The 14,040-nt window shown below is 48.4% G+C and overlaps 1 long non-coding RNA gene across 1 annotated transcript; it reads right to left on the reverse strand.

Annotated features, from left to right (window-relative positions):
• Positions 1 to 632: 632 nt before the first annotated feature.
• On the reverse strand, positions 633 to 6,400 carry LOC144950198 (uncharacterized). The gene is made up of 3 exons (XR_013640355.1): positions 6,190 to 6,400; positions 4,305 to 4,391; positions 633 to 728 (listed from the first exon to the last, which is right to left on the reverse strand). It is a non-coding gene; the product is annotated as an uncharacterized LOC144950198 (long non-coding RNA).
• Between the last annotated feature and the right edge of the window lie 7,640 nt (positions 6,401 to 14,040).

The raw sequence follows: 14,040 nt of genomic DNA on the forward strand, positions 1-14,040 counted from the left end.
AGTGGTTAGCGCACTGTGTGAGTGTGTGTGTGGGGAGCGTTTGTGCAGTGGTTAGCGCACTGTGTGAGTGTGTGTGAGGGGAGCGGTGGTGCAGTGGTTAGCGCACTGTGTGAGTGTGTGTGAGGGGAGCGGTGGTGCAGTGGTTATCGCACTGTGTGAGTGTGTGTGTGGGGAGCGGTGGTGCAGTGGTTAGCGCGCTGTGTGTGTGGGGAGCGGTGGTGCAGTGGTTAGCGCACTGTGTGAGTGTGTGGGGAGCCTGAAATGCGTCACCTGGTGCAGTGTGTGTGTGCGCGCGTGTGTAGTAAACATCGCCACTGGGGAGACAAAGGCGGCCGGGCGTGGTGCCACAGTTCCGCCCTTCACATGTGCTGCTGCTACTGGATCTTTGTCTTTGTGTGTGTGTGTCTGTACTCGTGGACATTGCAAATCGATTCCGTTGCTTAATTTGCAAGAAGCGCTGATGACGAATCGGATTTTCTCGGAGTCGTGAGTTCAATTCCAGGATGTGGGGAAAACTCGCTTGTGTTGCCTCCGAAACGTCGTGATTTTTATTTTATTTTTTATTTTACTTTTATAAATTTAAATTGTACATTTTTACCTTCTACGTGACTTTACCGAAAAAAACTAAGAAGATGATGATGATGCTGCACTCACTCACCACTCGGCTGGCTCCTGACTCGACTGTCGATCTCTGCATTTTGGGGCCGGCCATAAATGACGTCACGCACCTGGGGGGGGGGGTGGTGGGGGGTCAGACATTTGTGACGATGTGTGACGAGGTGGGGAGGGGTGGTGTTGAGAAATGTGACGTCACATCAAAATGCGCAACTTTAAATAAATATAGACAACGCGTTCTAACTTAATTAAATAGACTTTTTAATAAATGTTTTCTCCTACAACATCAGAGTGCAGCGCCACATTAAATACGCACTGCAATGACAATAGTTTAAAGCGATTTGAAGCATGTTTTATTTTTTTTGGGGGGGGGGGGGGCAGAGCTTTGTGACATCATATTTTAGGGGGGTCTGAGTTTTTGTGACGCCGTGTGACGAGGGGGGGGGGTAAAAACTCGTCCAAAATCGCGTGACGTCATTTATGGACGGCCCCTTACCATCATCCTGTTTTGGTAACGTCAGCCGTATTATTACTGCAATGTATATTTCAATTCTGAGTCTGAAAATCGAATTAATATTTTTATTAAGATTCAAGTTAATTTTGTCTAAAATTTGCCAATATCATTTTATAATCCCTCGTATGATTTCCTCTAAAAGTCATAGTTTCCCTTTTACTCTATATTTAAATCTGTAATATTGTATGACTCATTTGTGGAGCTTCCCACATTTCTAAACCCGTGGGAACTTCCCCGGATTTCTATTGTAGTGGGCGGGGGGGGCGGGGCGGGGTGGGGGATAACGGTCACAAGGGGGGCGGGGGGGTTCGGGGGGAAAAGAAGCCTCGTGATTGGTCGGTGGGGACGTCGGGTGTTTCGATTCCTCGTCCTCCCATTGGGCAAAGCGAGAGCGGGGAGGGGGGATCTTCCTTAATGCAGCGTTGTGATTGGCTGCTGGGCTGGGGTGATTCTGGGCGGGGGAGGGGCTATTAACCCTAAGGATTAATGATATAGTGAACCATACGTTATAATTGTACACTTAGAGTGTCATTGTTACACTCTACAATTATGTGTTACGATACAATGTGCATTGTGTAGACTCACAGCTCCGTCATTGCATCTCTTTTCTAATATAAGTGGTGCCCTGTGAGTCTATGGGTTTCTATGTGAGTCTATGGGGTTCTACATGAGTCTATGGGTTTCTATGTGAGTCTATGGGTTTCTATGCGAGTCTATGGGTTTCTATGCGAGTCTATGGGTTTCTATGTGAGTCTATGGGGTTCTACATGAGTCTATGGGTTTCTATGTGAGTCTATGGGTTTCTATGGGTTTCTATGCGAGTCTATGGGTTTCTATGTGAGTCTGGGTTTCTATGTGAGTCTGTGGGTTTCTATGTGAGTCTATGGGTTTCTATGTGAGTATGGGTTTCTATGTGAATCTATGGGTTTCTATGTGAGTCTATGGGTTTCTACATAAGTCTATGGGTTTATATGTGAGTCTATGGGTTTCTATGCGAGTCTATGGGTTTCTATGTGAGTTTATGGGTTTCTATGTGAATCTATGGGTTTCTATGTGAGTCTATGGGTTTCTATGCGAGTCTATGGGTTTCTATGTGAGTCTATGGGTTTATATGTGAGTCTGTGGGTTTATATGTGAGTCTGTGGGTTTATATGTGAGTCTATGGGTTTATATGTGAATCTATGGGTTTCTATGTGAGTCTGTGGGTTTCTATGTGAGTCTGTGGGTCTCCATGAGAGTGAGTCACTAGATCTCTATGTAAGTCTGTGGGTCTCTATGTGAGTCTGTGGGTCTCTATGTGAGTCTGTGGGTCTCTATATAAGTCTGTGGGTCTCTGTGTAAGTCTGTGGGTCTCTGTGTGAGTCTGTGGGTTTCTATGTGAGTCTGTGGGTCTCCGTGTGAATCTGTGGGTCTCTTTGTGAGTCTGTGGGTCTCTTTGTGAGTCTGTGGGTCTCTATGTGAGTCTGTGGGTCTCTATATAAGTCTGTGGGTCTCCGTGTGAGTCTGTGGGTCTCTACATGAGTCTGTGGGTCTCTATGTGAGTCTGTGGGTCTCTACATGAGTCTGTGGGTCTCTATGTGAGTCTGTGGGTTTCTACATGAGAGTGAGTCACTAGATCTCTATGTAAGTCTGTGGGTCTCTATGTGAGTCTGTGGGTCTCTATGTGAGTCTGTGGGTCTCTATGTGAGTCTGTGGGTCTCTATATAAGTCTGTGGGTCTCTGTGTAAGTCTGTGGGTCTCTGTGTGAGTCTGTGGGTTTCTATGTGAGTCTGTGGGTCTCCGTGTGAGTCTGTGGGTCTCTTTGTGAGTCTGTGGGTCTCTTTGTGAGTCTGTGGGTCTCTATGTGAGTCTGTGGGTCTCTATATAAGTCTGTGGGTCTCCGTGTGAGTCTGTGGGTCTCTACATGAGTCTGTGGGTCTCTACATGAGTCTGTGGGTCTCTATGTGAGTCTGTGGGTCTCTACATGAGTCTGTGGGTCTCTATGTGAGTCTGTGGGTTTCTACATGAGAGTGAGTCACTAGATCTCTATGTAAGTCTGTGGGTCTCTATGTGAGTCTGTGGGTCTCTATGTGAGTCTGTGGGTCTCTATGTGAGTCTGTGGGTCTCTATATAAGTCTGTGGGTCTCTGTGTAAGTCTGTGGGTCTCTATGTGAGTCTGTGGGTTTCTATGCGAGTCTGTGGGTCTCTGTGTGAGTCTGTGGGTCTCTTTGTGAGTCTGTGGGTCTCCGTGTGAGTCTGTGGGTCTCTGTGAGTCTGTGGGTCTCTTTGTGAGTCTGTGGGTCTCTATGTGAGTCTGTGGGTCTCTATATAAGTCTGTGGGTCTCTGTGTGAGTCTGTGGGTTTCTATGTGAGTCTGTGGGTCTCCATGTGAACGAGTCTCTGGTGTATGGAGTCGGTGGGTCTCTGTGTGAGTCTATGAGAGAGGAAGGGGAGAATGACGTTCTGGATCCTGGGCTTGAACATGGGGCAGAGATTCATCTTCTTGGTTCTTTTGGTAAAGTCACGAAGAATGGAAATAATAAAATAAAAAAAATAAAACATAATAAATTAATAATGTTATATAATAATATAATTAAATTTCCCCATTCTACGTGACTTTACCGAAAGAACCAAGAAGATGAATCCCTGCAGTCACGAAAGCTTTAAATCGAAATTTTATTATGTTTTATTTTTATTATTTTATTATTTCCCTTCTACGTGATGACTTTACCGAAAGAACCAAGAAGATGAATCCCTGCAGTCACGAAAGCTTCAAATCGAGGGGGCAGAGAGACAAATACCACAAACTGATAACCACCCCCGCCACAGTGATCCGTCACCACCACCACCACCACTGTCACCACCAACACTGTCACCACCACCACCACTGTCACCACCACCACTGTCACCACCACCACTGTCACCACCACCACTGTCACCACCACCACTGTCACCACCACCACTGTCACCACCACCACTGTCACCACCACCACTGTCACCGGCTGTCGGTACGAAAGATTTGCACAGACACACAACACGTAAGCACGCACGCACAATGACGTATACTTGGTAAACATCGACACACGCGTACGCACGTTCTGGCAAACGCACGCGTGCTCCACTCACAAGCAAAGACGAAGGTCCCCCGTATAGCCTTAAACAGTCTGTCGGGGCAAGTGCTGGTCTCGTGTGGTACCTGTGAAGGCCGGCACTGTGGCACACGAGGGGGGTGGGTGGCCAGCACCATGCCCGGCCGCCTTTGTCTCCCCAGTGGCGATGTTTACTACACACCGCACAAGGTAGTGATTTGAGGCTGAGTCGACTTAGGGGAGGCCCAGGACCGATTCAGATAATCGTCACCAGTGTTGGCCGGTTGCGGGAATCGAACTCTGGTCGTAGCGCAGCGTAGCGCTAATCGTTACACTACGTACACACAAACACACACATAATGATACACATAATGATACACATAATGATACACATAATGATACACATAATGATACACATAATGATACACACACGTAAATATACACACGCATAATGATACATAGATATAAAGATACACACACAGAGAAAGATACACACGCAGATAAAGATATACACACACAGATAAAGATATACACACACAGATAAAGATATACACACACAGATAAAGATACACACACAGATAAAGATACACACACAGATGAAGATACACACACAGATAAAGATATACACACACAGATAAAGATACACACACAGATAAAGATATACACACAGATAAAGATACACACACAGATAAAGATACACACACAGATAAAGATACACACACAGATGAAGATACACACACACAGATAAAGATATACACACACAGATAAAGATACACACACAGATAAAGATACACACACAGATAAAGATACACACACAGATAAAGATACACACACAGATAAAGATACACACACACAGATGAAGATACACACACACAGATAAAGATATACACACACAGATAAAGATACACACACAGATAAAGATACACACACAGATGAAGATACACACACACAGATAAAGATATACACACACAGATAAAGATACACACACACAGATAAAGATTCACACACAGATAAAGATACACACACAGATAAAGATACACACACAGATAAAGATACACACACAAAGATATACACACACAGATAAAGATATACACACAGATAAAGATACACACACAGATAAAGATACACACACAGATAAAGATATACACACAGATAAAGATACACACACAGATAAAGATACACACACAGATGAAGATACACACACACAGATGAAGATACACACACAGATAAAGATATACACACACAGATAAAGATATACACACACAGATAAAGATACACACACAGATAAAGATATACACACACAGATGAAGATACACACACAGATAAAGATACACACACACAGATAAAGATTCACACACAGATAAAGATACACACACAGATAAAGATACACACACAGATAAAGATACACACACAGATAAAGATACACACACAGATGAAGATACACAGATAAAGATACACACACACAGATAAAGATTCACACACAGATAAAGATACACACACAGATAAAGATACACACACAGATAAAGATACACACACAGATAAAGATACACACACAGATAAAGATACACACACAGATAAAGATACACACACACAGATAAAGATTCACACACAGATAAAGATAAACACACAGATAAAGATACACACGCAGATAAAGATACACACACAGATAAAGATACACACACAGATGAAGATACACACACAGATAAAGATACACACACAGATAAAGATACACACACAGATAAAGATACACACACAGATAAAGATACACACGCAGATTAAGATACACACACAGATAAAGATACACAGATAAAAATACAAACACCCATGCAGAATTCAAAGCATCACTGGAACACACACACACACAAACACAGACACACAAACACAAACACGCAGTGTTCAAGGCATCACTGGAACACGCACAACAACAACAACCGCCATTCGCCACTAAGTGGCGGTGACGTCACCACGACGCTTGTGCCAGGCCATGTGCACCTTGAGGCCACGTGAAGGGTCGAACGCCCGCTAGCAGGAGGTCACGGGGCAGACCCAGGTGCCACTGGTCGACTGACCGAGATGACCGATATGACTGACTGATGCACCACCTGTGCCCCCTACTGTACCAACTTGCTGTGCTTTAGCCACCCGGCGCTCCGCTCGTTGTTGTGAGCGTCGCTCCTCCGCCCTCCGTTGTTGTTGGAGGGCGACTGCCTCCAACTGCCCAGTAGCAGCGTCCTTCACGAGCCTCCTCCACTGAGGCCATCGCTGGAACACACACACAAACACAAACACGCATGGTGCAAGGCATCACTGGGACACAAACACGCACACACACACACAATCACGCATGGTTCAAGGCATCACTGGGACACACACACACACGCGCGCGCGCGTTGTTGACTTGGGTATGAATACGAGACCCTACATTTGGGGGTCAGGCTGAGGTCAGAGCTGACCCAGGCCGCGTGGTGCTGAAGTGGACAGCTCCCGCCTCCGAGCGTGACAGGCTGGACGTGGTCAAATGTCGCTCTGGGTCACGGATTGGCAGAGGAGTTCATCATGGCCGTGTCGGTGACAGCCAGCAGCCCTGGGAGCCTGGGTTCGACACCTGAGACTGGGTGAGTCTCTCTCAGGGGGGTTCATCATGCCCATCTCAGATTTACTGGGTCAGCAGCCCTGGGAGCCTGGGTTCGACACCTGGGGCTGGGTGTGTCTCTCTCAGGAGGGAGGTAGGGGGGTTAAAGATGCCCATGTCAGATCTACTTTGTCAGCAGCCCTGGGAGTCTGGGTTGGACACCTGAGACTGGGTGTGTCTCTCTCAGGGGGGTTCATCATGTCCATGTCAGATCTACTTTGTCAGCAGCTCTGGGAGTCTGGGTTGGACACCTGAGACTGGGTGAGTCTCTCTCAGGGGGGTTCATCATGCCCATGTCAGATCTACTTTGTCAGCAGCCCTGGGAGTCTGGGTTCGACACCTGAGACTGGGTGAGTCTCTCTCAGGGGGGTTCATCATGCCCATTTCAGATCTACTGGGCCAGCTTTTGAAGAAAAAGCCTTACCGTGCCAGGTACGTCTGTGGGGGGAGGAGGGGTTGTTTGTTTGTTTGTTGTTGTTGTTCGCCTTTTTAATTGAATGAGATAACTTCCAGCTCTGACAATGAAATACCAACAACAACAACAACATCGACTTTGACTGCCACGTGCCGAGCGAGTCTCTCTCCTCTCGGTCGCGGTGCGAGTGGTAATCTACTGATTGCTCGCCTTCGTAGAGAGAGAGAGGACGACTCAGAGAGAGAGAGGGGACGACTCAGAGAGAGAGAGGGGACGACTCGGAGAGAGAGGACGACTCAGAGAGAGAGAGGACGACTCAGAGAGAGAGGACGACTCAGAGAGAGACAGAGGACGACTCAGAGGCGAGTTTGTGTTACACGTGTCGGAGGAAAACCGGGGCACCCGGGAGAAAAATCACGCTTGCGAGGCGAGGGGGCAACACTCGATCCCGTACAGAAGGAACAGATGGAGATTAGTCCACACTCTGCTGAACTGCCTTCTCCCGGTAGAGCGTGGGGGTACAGCTCCTACACACAGTTCCTACGCTCACTGTTTCATTGCTTTTGTGGATTTATCTTGGTGATTTTCAAAAAGTTTTTCGGTTTGGCCCTAAACAAAAAAATTCTAGATTTGAAGCTTTCGTGACTGCAAGGATTCATACTCTTAGGTTGTTTCGGTAAAGTCACGTGGGTAGAAAATCTAATTAAAAGTTAATGAAAGTAATAATGGAAATAAAATAAAATAAAAAATCACGACGTTTCGGAGGCAACACAGGTCTCCGTCATCAGGTGGGACCGTCACTTGATGCAGTAATTTTACCTACGTGACTTTACCGAAAAAAACCGAAGATGATTGGTCATGTTTGTGTTGTTGTAGTGCAGAGTTAGACTGGTGGCCTTAATCTAAGTTGTCTTGTGGTTGTTGTTGTTGTTTGACTTGCAAACCCACTGGGATTTGTGCACACAGCGTTGGTGTACGGTGCTTTTTCTGCAATATTTTGCTGTCTTTTCTTGGATTTTCTGTTTGCGCATAGTCACTTTAAGATGTTTTTTGTTCATGTTTTTGTTTTTTTGTTTGTTGCGGTTGCACCCGATTCAAGAGCCGAATGGCTCACAGGGCTATACCTAATCAATGAACTTGAACTTGAACACCCACACACAGGGTTAGGAAGGGGAGTGTGGAACAGATGGAGATTATCTTATTGGTTCTTTCGGTAAAGTCACGTAGAAGGGAAGTAATAAAATAATAAAAATAAAACATAATAAAATTTCGATTTAAAGCTTTCGTGACTGCAGGGATTCATCTTCTTGGTTCTTTCGGTAAAGTCACGTAGAAGGGAAGTAATCAAATAATAAAAATAAAACATAATAAAATTTCGATTTAAAGCTTTCGTGACTGCAGGGATTCATCTTTTTGGTTCTTTCGGTAAAGTCACGTAGAAGGGAAGTAATAAAATAATAAAAATAAAACATAATAAAATAATTCTCACGACGTTTCGGCCACAACGCAAGCAGCCGTCCTCAGGTGAAGAACATGTCTGTCGATAAGACACGTGACTTTACCGAAAGAACCAAGAAGATGGATCCCTGCAGTGACGAAAGCTTCAAATCGAGATGGAGATTAGTCCACACTCTGCTGTACAGAGCCTGGGCTACGGGAAGGGAGTTTGGCACCATCTCGGTGCTGGAGTACAGGCAGCACCGTGCGTAGGCAATCTCAGAAGTGGTGGTGGTGGTGTACGTACTGTCTGTATGTTGAACTTCTTTCGCACCGTACGTAGTCAACCGTGCTAATAGGATGTGTTTGGGGGGGGGGGGGGGGTGACGACACACGAACACACACAAAGGCGTTCTAAAGAAATCGGTTTTCAATCGAGGTGACCATCTAAAAGTGCAACAGCTGCCAGTGGCTTTCTAATGTCGGAAGGAAGAGCGTTCCAGACGGCCTTTGGTAGCCAATGGAAAGGATGATTCTGATAGTTCGGGTGGTCGTGCTAATTGTGGTGGTGGTGGTGGTGGTTGTGGTGGTGGTTGTTGCTGACTCGGATTCTGGTAGTGGTTGGTGGCATGGTGACCGTGGCGGTGATGATGGCTGTGATGGTATTTTTATTGGTGATGATTATGGTGGTGGTAAAAGTGGTAGCAGTGGTGGCGTTAATTGCGGCGGCGACGGTGGTAGCAGTGGCGATGATTGTGGCGGTGATGGTGACGATGACAGTGGTGGCGGTGATGATTGTGGTGGTAACAGTGGGTAGCGGCGATGGTGATAATTGTGGTGGTAAGTTGGGGTCGTGGTGGTAACGGTGGTGGCGGTGGTGATGATTGTGGTGGTGGTCGTGGCGGTGGTTGTGGTGGTCGTGGTGGTGGTGGCGGTGGTGGTGGCGGTGGTGATGATTGTGGTGGTAAGTTGGGGTCGTGGTGGTAACGGTGGTGGCGGTGGTGATGATTGTGGTGGTGGTCGTGGCGGTGGTTGTGGTGGTGGCGGTTGTTGCGGTTGTTGTGGTGGTGACAGCAGTTTACGACCACGGCGGAAGGAAACGCTCGCCACGAACATCACCACAGGGGGGAGGGAGAGAAAGGAGGCGGTCAGGCGTTCTGGCCTCACCACCCCCACCCATGAGCACGCGCCTTCCGCCTTCTAATAGGCGCTCACTAACCGCCCTTGCTCTATGCAGCTAAATTGTGGCTTTGTCTCGTCTGTGTGTGTGCGTCTTTTGTGTACGTACGTGGGCGCGTGCGTGTCTGTGTGTCTGTCCTTCAATCATCCTCTGTCCGCCTTGTTGCACACTGACACTACTGTGTTGCAGGTCCACGATAAGGGTGGAGGTGGTGGTGGTGGGTGGTGGTGGGTGGTGGTGGGTGGTGGTGGGTGGTGGTGGGGCGAAACTGCTTTGGAAATCTGCGGAAGCCGCGCAATTCCTGCCTTGGGGGGTTATTCGAGGGTAGAGTTAGGGGGTCACGGAGTGGCAGAACTGAGGCTCGCGTACGGTTCGGAGTCGGGGTTGATGAGAGTAGGGGCTGGAGTTAAGAGTTGGTCTCGCTGGTGGTGGTGGTAGTCGTGGTGGTAGTAAATGGAATGTAGCCCACATGCCCGGCCACCGCATGCCCCAAGCAGCTTCTGTTCAGCCGGATAGAGTGGGGCTGCTCTAAACGGGCACGGCACGAGCTGGAGAGGAGATGGAGCTGATGCTTTACGGGAGGATTGTGGAGCCGAGTGGACTTGCCGATGACTGGTGCCAGCGGTGTCAAGATCGGCCTCTGTGGAGGAGGCTCGTGAAGGACGCTGCTACTGGGCAGTTGGAGGCAGTCGCCCTCCAGCAGCAACGGAGGGCGGAGGAGCGACGCTCACAACAACGAGCTGAGCGCCGGTCGGATAAAACGCAGCGAGTTGGCACAGTAGGGGGCACAGCTGGTGCATCAGCCGGTCATCTCAGTCAGTCAACCCCATGGCACCACCTGGGCCTGTCCCGTGACCTCCTCCTGCACCTAGCCTGGCACAGCAGTCAACCTATGGCACCACCTGGGTCTGTCCCGTGACCTGCCAGCAGCTGGGGCCTTCGACACTTTCACGTGGCCTCAAAGTGCACCTAGCCTGGCACGAGCGCCGACGCGACGTCACCGCCACTTAGTGGCGGACGGAGGCTGGTGTTGTTGTTGTTGGTGGTGGTGGTGATATAATTGAGGACTCGGATTGTAAATGTCGTGGATTTGCTCTCCAACACACAAGCGGTGAGCTGTGCTAGTTACGAATTGGCACGTTCTGTTCACGTGACGAACCTTGCGAATTGGCTGTGCCGGGTGTGGTGGCCGATTTAACGACGCATTTATATTTGCGCGATCTTACCCCATAAAAACCTCTTATCACGGATAACGCCTGGTGTGCAGGAGGTCGTGGGTTCGATCCCGACCCTGATGACGCCTGCTGCTGTATATTTGGAGATTGCGTCTCTCTCTCTCTCATCATCATCATCATCACGGTGGCTAGGAGATGTTAACTACCTCGCCTGGTATACAGGAGGTCGTGGGTTTGATCCCGACCCTGACGCCTGCTGCTGTATATTTGGAGTTTGCATGTCCCTCTCTCTCTCATCATCATCACGGTGGCTAGGAGATGTTAACTACCTCGCCTGGTATACAGGAGGTCGTGGGTTCGATCCCGACCCTGACGCCTGCTGCTGTATATTTGGAGATTGCGTGTCACTCTCTCTCTCATCATCATCACGGTGGCTAGGAGATGTTGATGACCTCGCCTGGTGTACAGGAGGTCGTGGGTTCGATCCCGACCCTGACACCTGCTGCTGTATATTTGGAGTTTGCGTCTCTCTCTCTCATCATCATCATCACGGTGGCTAGGAGATGTTGATGACCTCGCCTGGTGTACAGGAGGTCGTGGGTTCGATCCCGACCCTGACGCCTGCTGCTGTATATTTGTAGTTTGCGTGTCTCTCTTCCTGCGGACGCGTGGACTTTTCTCCGAGTTTTCCCCTCTCCACATTTAGAATCGACGTCACGGCGTTTTAGAGTGTCTGGCTGCTATGTAAAAAAAAAAGCAAAATCCACATGATAAGCTCTCATTCGTGATAGCCAAGGGTCACGTCTGACAAGGAGCTCTACAGGCTCGGTGGACTTTACCCGGTAATAAGTATAATCCGTAAAAACAAAGTTGTTCACTATAAATAATTTATATGCGTGGCAGCGAACTTAATATAAAGGATTTAAAAATATATTCGCCTGTGGAGGACGCGGGGATCGATCCCGCGACCTTTGGCATGGGAAGCGAGGGCGCTACCAACTGCGCTACTCCGCCACGGCCTGTGGAGGGGTTACGCTCTGGGCTCTTACACTCTGACGTTCAGCCAAAGCCATGAATGCGTTCTATTTGAATATATGTAAAATATTTTTTTTTGCCTAAAAAGTGTAAAATGTTGGGAATTTTTTTTCACGAACAATAATTGTCCGGCACAACGAGTCTGTGTGGAAAATGTCAGCTCGATTGGAACACGGGAAGTGGGTTAAAAAACGAGCGAAAGATTTGCATGGTCCTAAGCAAGCAAGCAAGTGAACTTAATATAAAAGATTTAAAAATGAAGATTCGTTTTGTTGATTGATGCTCTTTGGTTCTTTCGGTAAAGTCACGAAGTGAGAAATAAAATGAAACAAATCGCGACGTTTCGACCGCAACCTTCATCAGCTGGCACCAGTGCAGCAGCACTACGGCTGACATCTTGCTGATTAGAGTGTTTAGTTGAGCCCCTGCCAGCCTGGGGATTAGGGTGATGCTGCTGCTGTGTGCTTCTACCCAAGGTTCGAAAGTTAGGGTGTGAGGGTTGGAGCGTGAGGGTTAGATGGTGAGGGTTAGAGGGTTAGAGGGTTAGGATTAGAGGGTTAGGGTTCGAGGGTTAGACGGTTAGGGTTAGAGGGTTAGGGTTAGAGGGTTAGGGTTAGAGGGTTAGAGGGTTAGGATTAGAGGGTTAGGGTTAGAGGGTTTGGGTTAGAGGGTTAGGGTTCGAGGGTTAGGGTTCGAGGGTTAGAGGGTTAGGGTTAGAGGGTGAGGGTTAGAGGGTGAGGGTTAGAGGGTTAGGATTAGAGGGTTAGGGTTAGAGGGTTTGGGTTAGAGGGTTAGGGTTCGAGGGTTAGGGTTCGAGGGTTAGAGGGTTAGAGGGTTTGGGTTAGAGGGTTAGAGGGTTTGGGTTAGAGGGTTAGAGGGTTTGGGTTAGAGGGTTTGGGTTAGAGGGTTAGGGTTCGAGGGTTAGGGTTCGAGGGTTAGAGGGTTAGAGGGTTAGAGGGTTAGAGGGTTTGGGTTAGAGGGTTAGAGGGTTTGGGTTAGAGGGTTAGGGTTCGAGGGTTAGGGTTCGAGGGTTAGGGTTCGAGGGTTAGGGTTCGAGGGCTAGGGTTCGAGGGTTAGAGGGTTAGGGTTAGAGGGTTAGAGGGTTAGGATTAGAGGGTTAGGGTTAGAGGGTTAGAGGGTTTGGGTTAGAGGGTTAGGGTTAGAGGGTTAGGGTTAGAGGGTTAGAGGGTTAGGATTAGAGGGTTAGGGTTAGAGGGTTTGGGTTAGAGGGTTAGGGTTCGAGGGTTAGGGTTCGAGGGTTAGAGGGTTAGGGTTAGAGGGTGAGGGTTAGAGGGTGAGGGTTAGAGGGTTAGGATTAGAGGGTTAGGGTTAGAGGGTTTGGGTTAGAGGGTTAGGGTTCGAGGGTTAGGGTTCGAGGGTTAGAGGGTTAGAGGGTTTGGGTTAGAGGGTTAGAGGGTTTGGGTTAGAGGGTTAGAGGGTTTGGGTTAGAGGGTTTGGGTTAGAGGGTTAGGGTTCGAGGGTTAGGGTTCGAGGGTTAGAGGGTTAGAGGGTTAGAGGGTTAGAGGGTTTGGGTTAGAGGGTTAGAGGGTTTGGGTTAGAGGGTTAGGGTTCGAGGGTTAGGGTTCGAGGGTTAGGGTTCGAGGGTTAGGGTTCGAGGGCTAGGGTTCGAGGGTTAGAGGGTTAGGGTTAGAGGGTTAGAGGGTTAGGATTAGAGGGTTAGGGTTAGAGGGTTAGAGGGTTTGGGTTAGAGGGTTAGGGTTCGAGGGTTAGGGTTCGAGGGTTAGAGGGTTAGAGGGTTTGGGTTAGAGGGTTAGAGGGTTTGGGTTAGAGGGTTACGGTTCGAGGGTTAGGGTTCGAGGGTTAGAGGGTTAGAGGGTTAGAGGGTTTGGGTTAGAGGGTTAGAGGGTTTGGGTTAGAGGGTTTGGGTTAGAGGGTTTGGGTTAGAGGGTTAGGGTTCGAGGGTTAGGGTTCGAGGGTTAGGGTTCGAGGGTTAGAGGGTTAGAGGGTT

This window comes from Lampetra fluviatilis, chromosome 56, assembly GCF_964198595.1.
Source record: "Lampetra fluviatilis chromosome 56, kcLamFluv1.1, whole genome shotgun sequence".
NCBI lineage: Eukaryota > Metazoa > Chordata > Hyperoartia > Petromyzontiformes > Petromyzontidae > Lampetra > Lampetra fluviatilis.